We start from the raw sequence: 12,615 nt of genomic DNA, 5'->3' as shown, positions 1-12,615 counted from the left end.
GGGTGTTTAAGAGGAGGTTAGATGAACATCTTGCTGGGGTCGTTTGACCCCAGTACTCTTTCCTGCCATGGCAGGGGGTCGGACTAGATAATCTACTCAGGTCCCTTCCGACCTCAGAAACTATGAAACTATGAAAGTCAGCTGTTGACTATTAAGTTGTGATAAAAGGTAGAGGGTGATATAAAAAGGAGAAATATCATCTAGGTTTGACTGTATTTACTTCAAGAAACTGCTGAAAACTATGCTGAAAAGTGAATTCACCTGCATAGCTGTACCAGTTAACCTTTCTTAGTATAAACACAGCCTACAAAGACTAAAGAAATCCTGTTTCCACATTGCCTTGTAATTCTTCTCTCCTTAATGACTGATTCTTGACTGATTTGTCCCTTCTCTGCCTCTCCTCTTTGCCATTCCAAACAAGCTAAAAACAGTCCTGTGCTTTATCACCTTGCAAGCCCACAGGCAACAGTCTTCAGTCTTAATGGTTACTGCTGCAGCTGTGCCCAAGACCAGTCTTAGTTTTATGGTGGCTAAAAAAACCGGGATGATAAGATCCTAGCTGAGGTAGAAAATAGGAGAGTTTTCTATAAAAGGATTTAAAAAAAAAAAAAAGCTTTACAATCTTATTGAAAATCACAATATTAACAAAATTGTATCCTGTCTCTTGTTACACTGGGGAACAGAGGAATTAATAGTAAAGTGCAAGCATAGGTCAGAGGCCTAGAACTGTCCTTTATGGTTAACAACCCAGGCACCCAAACATCAACAAGTGGAGGCTCTTTAAAAGTTAACCAAGTAATTAACAGAATACAAGCTAGAAGCAAGCAGTTAATTTTTTTATCATCCGTGAAGGAAAAATGAAGCCCAAAACTTGGTCGCAGCTCTAAGTAAGCCTGACAGCTTAGAGCCCTTCATGGCTTCTTGCAATGGATGCCCTTAGGGCTGACACTGGTTGCGAGTAATATTAACTGTACTCACATACATTTTTTCAATCCCAGTGGTGAGATCCATGGCATAGGAAAGTTTTGCTGGGCAGAATCAAAGCCAACAGATCACATACGTTTGATTAAGTTGTCATGGCTTATCAAGCAAAGTGGCCTGAAATAGTTATTTGAGTCAGGGAAGCAGGAGTAGGTCTGCAGTTCCAGTTTTAATAGAAAAATCTTAAACCCCAAAGGGGTTTGAAGCCACTCTTAGTAGAAACATTTATTTTGACAGGTGACAGTGGCAAAGAGGGATTGTTATGGGATTGTCTACTGAGCTAAATGATTTAGACTAAGGTAAGTATTTGAGGGATAACAATAAGCCATTTAGGGAGGTATGAGAAGCTTATAGCAGTAGTTCTTCCTTCTTCATTCACCCCCTTTCGTGTCTTCCAGAGTGAGCGGGACCATCAGAGCTACAGAGGACTCCTCTGAAGCCACTTTCCTTCATGTTACTGGAAAGGCCCCCAGGGCACATTGAGCTGAATTATCACAAAAAACAGTTTTGAAGTCTGTTGAATGAATCCCTCATTTTGGGATCCATAGCTTCAGTTTCACCCCAGGAGCAAAGCTGCTGTGACTCCAAGGTTTCGTGTGAATCAGCATAGGCTGGTAAAAGCAACAGTTCCAGGTTTTTGCCAAAAAGCATCACAGGGAGGGAGCAGAATGTCCTTGTAGGTTACAGACAGACAGACAGACAGACTGACTTCAATGGAATACAGTGGAATCCACTGCAGAGCTTGAAATCCCCTCTCCAGCACAAAAGAGCAGGATGGTAAGCCTGAGAATTAGGATTCAACCTTTATAAATTATCACCTAAACTGAACCATGCCTATGTTCCAGTCCAGGAAGGATTCACAGCAGCCTCTCTGTCCCCACACGCTGCATAGGGAACTTGATACCAAACACAGATTTCCGGATTGCACTCTCGGTTCTGGATTCCATCTCAACATATGACGTGATTTTTCTTCAACCAATCACACTTCCCTTGGAAAAAAAATCACTCCCATTTCTTGCATCAGCACGGACCTGTACACAGAAGGTTTATTTCCAGAATTGACTGTAGGCAAGCAGTAGAACATCTTAGCAATCGTCCTTTCTGACTGCATTGGGGCGATACAACCAGCTTCTCTCTCACCAGATAGGACAGATAAGAATAAACTTCTTGAAAATCATTCACGCTTCAGGTTTCACATGCTCTTCTTCCTGTCCCCACTGTCTCTGTGTGTGTGTGTGTGTGTGTGTGTGTGTGTGTGTGTGTGTCTTTCCTCTAGCCCCCCTTGCACACTTGTCTACAATTAACAGACTTTTCAAATTTTTTCACTCTGTGCTGCTAATGGGGTTATTTTTTCCCTTCATGACTCATTCCCTCATTCTGCCTTCATAGTCTTCTGCTGAGCACTTTCCCTTCTGATTGCATTTCTATCATCCTCACATCCATTAGCAGTGAAATTCAAAATAGACGGAACCTGTTTGGTGTCTTTACACTTTTTTACAGCATGTGAGATCACTGCAAATAGAACGACCTTCAAACCTGTAGCATGAGTGACCAAAAACCCTTCACACCAGGCACAGCACAGAGACCTCAGAACCGGTTCTGATTTTAACAGTAAGTGATAGCAAAGTTCTGGAGACAGCAGTAACAGACTAAATTAAACACCTTATTGTCTTGGATGAGAACATCTATCCAGGCCAAACTAAAAGCCAGATCTACTGTTCAACGTTCTTTACCTAATTGACTCTGTTTTAATCTTCAAGAATTTGCAAGGAAACCTCAAAATATTAAACAAAGTAAAATACAGGCGGTGACTTCTACCCTGAGGTTTGTTTCCATTGGCTAAATTAGGTTCTGACAGGTAAGTGAGAAGGTAGGACATGCCCAAGCCAAAACCGAGGTATTGCAGGTAATGCCGGTTTCCTTTCCATCACCAATACCATGTTATAACATTGGATGCTGTGTTTTTAGAGGCATTTGGCCGAGACATAAAACTGAGATCAGGCTCTCTCGTGATTATTACAGGTCCAATGGTACTCACACAAAAATCAAGGGTGTTAATTTGTGACTTAACCTGGGTGTCATTTGACTGCTCACAGTCAAACAGTGCTAACAGCTCCCCTGCAGATTCAATTAGATAAGACATTATTCACTTCCTGAACTAAAGCTGACCTGTCCAAAAGGAACATACTTCAACAGAGTGTGAAGTGATCCTTATGTACCATATCTAAGGCACTGTATTCTGACAAACATCTTTGTGTCTGAAACATGTTATGTAAATCCATTAAATCGTCAGAGAGAGAGATGGAATAGTTCTTAGATTACCAGACATAAATGCATAATGTCCCATAAATTACCAGTCCCATAAATGCATGAAGGGGGTGGCAAATAAAATATTTTTAAAAAAATTATTAAAAATAATACATGGTATGATATTGTTATGAGAGATGCAGGACCTCAGGCACAGTCCCCACATTGTTACATAGTTGGTGGGACGTGGAATGCTCTTAGATAGTACATTTAACATGTGGCCTACATCTGCACAAATAAACAGCAATGCATATGGCTTTTATTGGAATCTGTTGCAGAAAGGTGGGGAGGGGGGTTGTCCCTTTCAGTCTGTCCTCATTCTCACTCGTGGTAGGTGCTCTTGTTTGACTCTTGTCATACTATCATAGAGAAGTAGGACTGGAAGGGACTTCCATAGGTCATTTAGTCCAATCCCTGCCTGGGATAGGATCATCCCAATCCAAACCGTCCTATACAAATTAATTGTCTAACCTGTTAATAAAACTACATAGTCAACCCTGACACAACACAAGACATAACACCCTAACCCGCCACAGGCAAAGCAGGGGGATCATGGCAGCCAACATGCTGTCTGTAAAGCTTGTTAATAGATGCTAAAAAGATCCCAGGAAGAGGTCCAAACCTCCACTACAGAGGGAAACAAAAATCCCCACAGTCCACAGCAATCTGACAATGGGGTAAAATTCATTCCTAACCCCAAATATGGCAGTTGGTCTGACCCTGAGCAGATGGCCTAGACCCTCTAGCCAGGAACCTCTGGGTTTAAGTGTCAGCAGGAGCAATGGCAAGTGCTATGTTCTACGTAAAGGGCCTATAACCATCTGATGGCAACCAATACCATGAGATGCCTCATCAGCTTGGAGCAGCTTGGGCGTTCTGCAGGCTCTTAGGATGCTCTCATTGCTCAGGTTTCTACATGTTGAGTGCACGATGATAAGCCTCTGCACCATCACACTGTACCCCTTTTCCCTCAAGGTATCAGCCAAAGGAGTACATTTCTTCAGCTTTTACTCTTGGGGTTCGACAAAAGCCTGCTACCATTTCTTACATGGGATTGTCACAACAATGATCAGGGTTTTCTTAGGATCTTCATTCATGGTGACAACTTCCAGTCTTAGCAGCCTACACAGCCTGAGATAGCATGGTTCATGGCTACCATTTCCACTGACATCAAGATGCCTTTAACTATCCAGTCCTTTACATTGTTGTCATATTTTTGCAAGATGTCATTCTCACCTGACCTTCACCAGAATGCCAAGATATGAATTTCATGATAATTGCTGAACAGAAAAATATGCTTTTTACCTGAAATATGTCTGAAGATTCTAGGTTTAGGCTGTGAACAGAAAGCATATTTACCCAGGTGTAATCAGTATTATGCTAGCATTAAAAAGGAATGTAAACCTGTCATGCAGCCCTACACTAGTGCAGCTTAGTCAGCTAAGAGAATTATCCCAGGAAAAATCATGGTAAAAACTGCACCAGTGTAAGTTACACTGAGGCACATTGTGTGTGTTCACAGCTTATCCGAGGCTAGCCATTTGCTCAAGGCAAACGGGTTTTTACCTGCTCTCCTGCCACCTAGTAAATAGGCAGTGTAATAGTGTCTACTTCACACAGCTACCCCAGGATAGCTGCTTTCTGTCTGTTGCCAATCCCAGTATAATTTATACTGATGTACACCATTTAAGTTACACCAATCGAAACATGTCTTTTTAGGCCTTAGGTGCCACCTACATACAAGAAAAGTTGAAATTCAGAAGGTGAAATGACCCCATGTATTTAAGTGCCTTATTTTGCATTTAGGAGTCCATTTTGGGGCACTAAAGTATGAAAGTTTTAGCCACAGTTTTCTTGTATGCTGGTGTTCACAGAAAGTCATCTCTATTTGGTTTGAATCTGCCGCATATAACTTCTCACTTCCAAAAAATAAAGTGAATAACTAAAGACACACCAAGCGATCCTGACTTATTGTACTTGGCTCACATTTGGAATTCTCCTGCATGCTATTAACTAATTCTGGCTTTGCAAAGAAACCACCCTGTTCATGACAGCCATGCTCCAAGAAATATTTACATATTTCTTCAAAAAACAACATACCTGTATTTGTGCAAATTTCGCATTGGGTAACTTCTCATTGGCTCAATTCATGCCCACCTAGAAGAGAGAATCTTTATGTCTTATAATCTGTACTTAAATGGGCACTGAGGAGTGCACTTAATATTCCAGCCCTCAAGCTATGTGGTATCATGGCATAACAACCTTTGTAAATTATTCCATTGCACATGGCAGTTTCATCTTGAAGATGCGGTGCTTGGGTGACAGGCTTTTTCTGATGGCTATTCATGAAGTATTTCCTCAAATTCTTGTAAAGGTGGGTTGCTGTTTCTTTTTTTTGAGCTTAATAATTTGGTTTCAGATATGGGTCACACCTGAAGAATAAGGTCATTCTTCTCTTCCTAGAGCTTCTGCTTTTCATTATTCTATTGGCACTTTTGAAAGAGTATTAAAGGAGAGAAAGGGCTAAATCTTGATTCTATAAAAATCAGTGAAAATATTGCCATGGACATACCTAGGCTCAGGAATTCATCCCAGAGATTTATTTTACCCTCAATGACCACTTTACAATGACAAGGTCATTTTTACAAATTGAGGTGTGCTTTGCACAAGGGCTTCCATACTATCACTCCACCCACTTAGCCTCCCCCACATCCCAGTCATGCAAGGAGAAAACACGGGCTCAAGCCCCAAGTTTGTCCCTGAGCTGAGCTTTACAGGCTTCAGGCACTGGACAGTTCCCGAAAAAGAACCTCGAAGAGTCAATTGGAGGGGAGTTTCCCTCCTGCTCAGGGTTCACCACTTCAGCTTCCTTTATCAAGGCCAACTTCTGTCCCAGGTGGATCACAATATCTTTCAAGGTTGGATTAACCACTATCACTGTAACCAGTTCTTGGTTGAGCCCTTTTGTCTCAATCACGCCATCAGGGACCCTCAGCGCACCGAGTCTCTCTCTCCCAGTGGGGGTCTCCACCACCAGCAGCTTATTCTTTTCATCCCTCTCAATCCAATTGCATACAGTAGACAAAGCCCATTGGCCCTGTGCAGGGACTCACTGGGGCTCTGCTCCAGAGAAGTGCAGGGTCCCCACAACCTCAGGGTGACCCATCTCTCTATGCTCCCATCGGTCATATGCCTCCAAGCACAAGGCATGCATCGTTAACTGTTGTTGGTAATCTGGGCCAGCCTGTTGTTTACAGTAGTGAGCAAGAACCTGGAAAAGGCTGGAGTTGGTCCCTACAATGAGAGTGGCCCCTTTCATCCACCCTAGATCAGGGCACACTAGAGTGATGGTTGACACGTCTTCCTCCACCCCAGCTATTTCAGCAGGGAATTTTAGCCTCATATTCACATAACCCCTGTAAGGATACTGTTCCTGGCTTAAGCCACAAAGTCCCAATCCCATAAGGGGAAGCAAAGGCAGTGTCTCAGATGTTCCTCATGGAAGGATTCAAAAAGGATGGTAACCTGGGACCCGCTGTCTAGAATGGCCCGGCACAGGCAACCATTCACTATCACGAGGACCTCTGCATGGGGTCCCACTAGCCCCTTTGGCAGTGAATTTACTGAGGGTAATGTGCAGCAGTCTGTCTGGGTCCGAAGCAGAGCCAATTCCATTGCTCTGTTCCTTCCACGTTTCCCGCTGCCCAGTGCCCTTTTAACCTTTCAAATACCAATTCAGGGTTCTCAGGCTGGGTGCACTCCTGAGCCATGTGCCCTGGCTCCCCACATCAATAGCAGAACCCCAGGGCCCTAGAGCAGGTATGGGGCCGAGGTCCTCCCGAGGCAAGGGCTGCCCTCTGGGGGCAGTTCTAGACACGGCAGCTGCTAGTGCTGGAGCCACAGGCTCCTCCTCCACTTCCAACAAGGTGTCCTCATGGGGAGCCACCATTAGCACCCAACTCATGGGTCCTCTCCAGGGAGAAACATCCTCTGGGACCCACATAGTCTCTCGGAGTCTGGATATCTCTTCCTCTTCACGAATCTCTCAGAGGAGGTGACTGAAGTCACGTGGGCTGCTCCTGCTCCCCACTAAGTAGAGGTTCTGGAGTAAGTCCGAGCTATACCGTGCCCCAATATGAATTTGCTGGAGCCGTATCTGATCAGTGTCAGTGACACTAAGTGGTCCTTGGGTCACCAGGTGTTGTAGCACAGGCTCTAAGTGAAGGACATACACTGAAAGAGTCTCGCCTTTGTGCTAGAAAGTTCCCAGCAATTCGTAGTGTGCCCCCCACTCCCTGTGGGTTGGCCAAAAGCATCCTGAAGGACCTGCACGCATTGCTGGGTGGTGATAGCAGGGTTCCAGAGTTTGGCAGTCCTCACAACCCCAACGGAAAGCTCCCTCAGGACCTCCAGCAGACGGCGTCGCTTATCCTCATCAGGTATTTGCCAAGTCAGTAAACTCTCTTGAATATGGGAGAGCCAAGAGTCAAATCCTTCCTCCCCTCCAGGGACTGGCAGGGTTCCCAAGAAACTCCGGAGTCTCTTATAGGCTGCCTGGTCACTGGAGAAATGGGTCGCCTCCCACAGAATCTGCTGGAAAACCCCCACCCATTCCAGGGTAGCTTCAGTATCAGCAGTTTGCCCCGCTCCCCTCTGCACAGTCCCATCACTCCTGGAAGGTACAGCAAAACGGTCGGCATTGGACATGTCTCCTGGTGGCTCTCTCTCTCAATCTCTCTACAGGGGTAGACAGTGCTTAAATAATATTCTAGCACCCGCTACGTGGGAATCCTGGACGAGCCCCCAAAATGTAACCCAGGCAGTACTCCAAGAGGTACCCCCTCTCCAATTGAAGGTATCAAAGCAGGTGCACAAGCGCTGTGGGAGGTGTAGGGACTCTCCTCCCCCTGTAGAGCAGAGCCAGACCACCAATGGGGACTTAACCATATACTTTTTAATACTGGGAACATAGGCATAAATCAGAGGGTATAGTGGACACTACAATGCCCCAAGGGGCCAGGATTCAACAAAGGTTAGACACTTATAATCATTGCCAAAAAACAGGGTTAACAAAATATAAAACACAAACAGCAGAACAAACAATATGGGTTGGTGAAATATAAAAAGGCACAAAATGCAAAAAAGAAAGGAGAGGAAAACACAATGGCCCCTTTCCACTGCAAGAAGAATTGCTTCTTGTTAGCCCGCTCACCCCAAGTCACCTCAGCTGGGACTTGACCGCAGCTCTCCCACATGGTATGCAGGAACACTGCCACAGAGCCACCACTGATGGCACTGCTTCAGCCTGCTAGGGGTCTTGACCTTCCCAGAGCCCCGGCCTCACATGAGGCTGCCACACCCCTGATTGGGGGAGCTGGAAGCAGAGCTGGGAACACCCTTAGGTCACTGCTCAGATCCTTGCTGGAGTGGGGGGAGCCCCTCCTGCCAGCTGCAGCCTCTCCTTGGGGATCCTGGGGTCCAGTGGGGAGCCTCTCCTGCCAGTCGCACACTGCGCTGCTGAGGCGCCCACTACTGCCTGCAGGTCCTGCTCTTTCAGGCTTCCGAGGCACTGCTCCTGCCCCACCAGCTCAGCTCTTGCCAGCTCTGTGAAGCTCCTTCCTTATTGTCCCTCACTGGTCTCGCTCCTGAGTCAGCCCATGCTGCCCCTTTTATCCCCCTCCAGGTGACCCAAGGGGCCAATCGGGACATGGGGGGGGAGTCTCTAGGGCCTGATTGGTACGGAAAGGGAATCCCAAATCCTCCAATCATCTTTTGCCCTTTCAAAGCCCCTGGGCCAGGTCACTGCCAGGTAGCCCATCACACTAGTATGGATCCTGCTGGTACAGCCCATGGGATGTGCCACTCCCAGTCACTTAGAAGTTGGACAGTCCTGGCGTAGGTTTTACCCTCTTTCAGTAAGACTTAAGGTTTATTTATACTGACTAGATTAGATATCTAGACTGTCTAGACCAGTGTCACCCTCAAACAGCCTCAGCCACACAAGCTGCCCTTCCATTATCTACATCATGCCTTGAAGCCCATACAACATCTCCATCCCCACTGCTCTGCTTATAAGGAAAATGGAGCCATTCTGGGAATCTATCTTGTCTTTCTTTCTGCAGTAAAGATAGGAAGTGAGATGCAGGAGGCTAAAAAGCAGGAACAGAGAATTGTGGGATTGGTACTGACTCACTTCCTGCACTTAGAGGACACAAGAATATATGGAAGTTCAGTGGAGCTTTTTAGGGTTCAGTTTGTCCAAGGTCAAGGGTAGGGGTTTAGAGTATAGGTGGTCAGTAGGCATTGATCCTAGGGATTAGGGCTGCGAGTCTTCAGATCCCGCTTCAGATCTGAAGCCGCTTTGGCATCCAAAGTGGTGCCCCAGCAATGGCATCCAGAATGGGTCAGGGGCATCCAAAGCACTTCAGATCTGCTCTGGATGTTTTAGACTCACTTCGGCCATTTTGAGGCGATTAGAAGAGAGAGGGGGTGAGGGGGAGGGGAAGCTGGTGGAGGTGGGGAAGACTGACATCTGTAGGTAGCCAGTGAGAAGGATTTCTCCCTGGCTACCTTTCCAATGGCAGTGTCTGTGGGGTGGGACTAAAAAAAGCAGAAAAGTCCCTATTCTAGCCCTTCTCTGCCTTTTGCAGCTCATTCCCTGTCAGCGACTGTGTGAGAGAGGAACACTGCAAATGACACCTGCCTGCTCCTTTTTTGTGTTATAAAGGAGTGGTTAGGATTTAGCTTAGCTTAGCTTAGTTTAGCTTAGCTGTTCTGTTCCATTAGTAGTAGTATTACAATTCAACTTATTTCTTTGAATTCTTTTTTTGGAAACCTGTTTTAGAAACTTTGCAAAAAGACAGTTGTGTTTTCCCAGCCAGAGTTATCTACCACTGTGCAGGGAGTCACAGATTGCTTGCATGCATCCATGCACACACACATGCACGCACGCACGCACATACACAGAGACCCAGAATATAGAAAAAAAATTACAGCCGAAGAAGACAGACAGATATTTACAGAAGAGCAAGACACAGATAATGTATTGAGATACAGAAAGACACTCAAATAATATTATTCAGAGCACAAGACAGACAATATCATGAGAGCTACAAAGAAGACACAAATAATTTGATTCACAGCACAAGACAGACACAGATATTCACAGGAGAACAAGACAAACAGATATACAAAAGGATTCACACACAGAGAGAGACCTTTTGCAGCACAGGAAAGATCAATATGAAGTGTGCTGGAAAGGCAGGTGCCAGGTCTTCTGGCAGGGGTGGGAGAAGGAGTACGGGGAGAGCTAGAACTGCAAATCCCTCCCCCCGCCCCTGTCCCAAATACAGATGCATTCTTTTCCCAAGTAGCTGTGACATCAGTGCTGCCAGTGGAAGCCAGGCGGTGGGAGCAGTGTCTGCACCTAATGTCCCTGCACCTGCACCACCTCCGCTCAGTCCAGAAGTGGGCACCAGCAGGTGATCACGCCTACCTCTCCCTCATGGGACAATGGTGCACGCCATCGGTGGGCTCTATTGCAAGCCGAGGTGCTGGATGAGTCCCACACAGCAAGGGAGATCATGGGGGCCATGAACCGTGTGGTGCAGGGGTGGCTCGTTGGGCAGGCCGAGCTCACCCACAGGTTCATGGTCACCGACAATGGGGCCAATATGGTGAAGGCTGTCCATGATGCCAACTTTGTTGGCATCTGCTGTGTGGCACACAGGCTGCACCCTAAAAGTAAGGGATGCCTTGGAGAGGGACAGGGCTGCCAGTGACGGTGCTGCCACCAGTTCTGCTACAAGCCAGCTGATTTTGAAATGCAGGCAGGTGGCAGGTTACTTCCACTGCAGCATCAAGGGGAACAAGAAGTCGCAGGAGAAACAGGCAGAGGTCAGCATCCCACAGCACAGAAACATACAGGATGTGGAGACTGGGCGGAGCTCCACATACCTGATGCTGGAAAAGCTGGTGAAGCAACAGACCATCCATGAGATGGCCTTTTTTGGAGGGATAGGGATCAGCGCCCCCCAGAACAGAGCTGAGTGGGGTACCATCTCCCAGATGTTGGTGGTCCTCAAGCCCTTCCTTGAGGCCACCAAGACCCTTAGTGCTGGCAACGCCCTCCTCAGCCAGGTGATCCCCCAAGTGAGGGAACTGGAGAACCAAATGGAGAAGTTCCAGGGGATTGATGTTCCTGGCTGCGGCAGGCCACTGTCCCCAGATGTGCAGGTACTGTTGTGGCGGCTGAAGGAGGGCATCGGGAGACGGCTGGATCCCTTGCAGTCCAGTACAGTCCACATGATGGTGGGCATGTACAACCCGAGGGTGAAGGGGAGCATGTGCACTGGCAGCCCCAAAACCCTTGATCATCACTGGATGCAAGTGCTGGTGAACAAAGTCAGGGAGGCTGAAGTGCAGAGGAGAGGGGATGTGTTAAAGGGGGATCCACTTTCCCTTGCCAGCACTCTCAGCACCAGCACCAGCCAGTCTCCTCCACGCCAGCCACTGCCAATGTGGGCCATGACTTCAATGCTAGGGTCCAAATGCTGCAGACCCCAGCCTCGGGCAGGTAGCGCTGAGGCTTTGGTGGCTATCTATCTTGCTGAGGATGTGGAGCCACTGGACTGTGACCCCTTCACCTACTGGGCAAGCCGTAGCCAGATGTGGCAGGATCTGGCCACGGTTGCCCGGCAACACCTGTCCTGTCCACCAACCAGGTCCTGGGCATGACCACTGAAACTGCACCCTGCCAGGGTAGGGAGGCCTGGTAGGACTGCTGGCAGCATGGCAGCCCCGTAAATGCCAGGACGAACAATCCCCTGGTGAAAGGCAGGTAGGAGGTGCAGGTACTGAATACAGCAGAATACTCCACAAAGACGAGTCCATAAAAAATCACTAGAAGGAGCACTACCAAAAGCTCCTGAACCAAGATTCAACAGTGACTGATGAAAACACTGAATCCATCCTGCAGCATCCAGTAAGGGAAGCAGTTGCCAGTCTACCAACCTCTGAAGAAGTCCACCAGTTGATAAGACAGATGAAGAACTACAAAGCATCTGGACCTGATGGCATAGCAGCTGATGTCTTCAAAGTTGGTTGGGAAACTATGACCAACAAGCTCCGCACACTGTTTCTCAAAATCTGGAACACTGAGGAAATTCCTGCTAAGCTAAGGAATGCCAATACTGTCACCATTTTTTAACAGAGGTAAAACTGACCATGGAAACCATCAAGGTATCACCCTCCTCCTTATCACTGGAAAGATCCTTGCTCAAATTCTGCTAAACTGACTGCTCTCTCTTGCTGAAGAAATCCTTCCTG

At 46.9% G+C, this 12,615-nt stretch overlaps 1 long non-coding RNA gene across 1 annotated transcript in view; it reads left to right on the top strand.

The window, feature by feature from the left end:
• Positions 1–6,772, top strand: part of LOC109311949 — a 12,642-nt gene extending 5,870 nt beyond the window's left edge. Inside the window, exon 3 of the long non-coding RNA XR_002101666.1 lies at positions 6,761–6,772. This is a non-coding gene — a long non-coding RNA (uncharacterized LOC109311949). The remainder of the gene's footprint in view (positions 1–6,760) is intronic.
• Positions 6,773–12,615: the final 5,843 nt, after the last annotated feature.

This window comes from Crocodylus porosus, unplaced genomic scaffold, assembly GCF_001723895.1.
Source record: "Crocodylus porosus isolate Cpor-Errol unplaced genomic scaffold, CroPor_comp1, whole genome shotgun sequence".
Lineage (NCBI taxonomy): Eukaryota > Metazoa > Chordata > Crocodylia > Crocodylidae > Crocodylus > Crocodylus porosus.
This window is presented reverse-complemented; position numbering and strand designations above follow the sequence as displayed.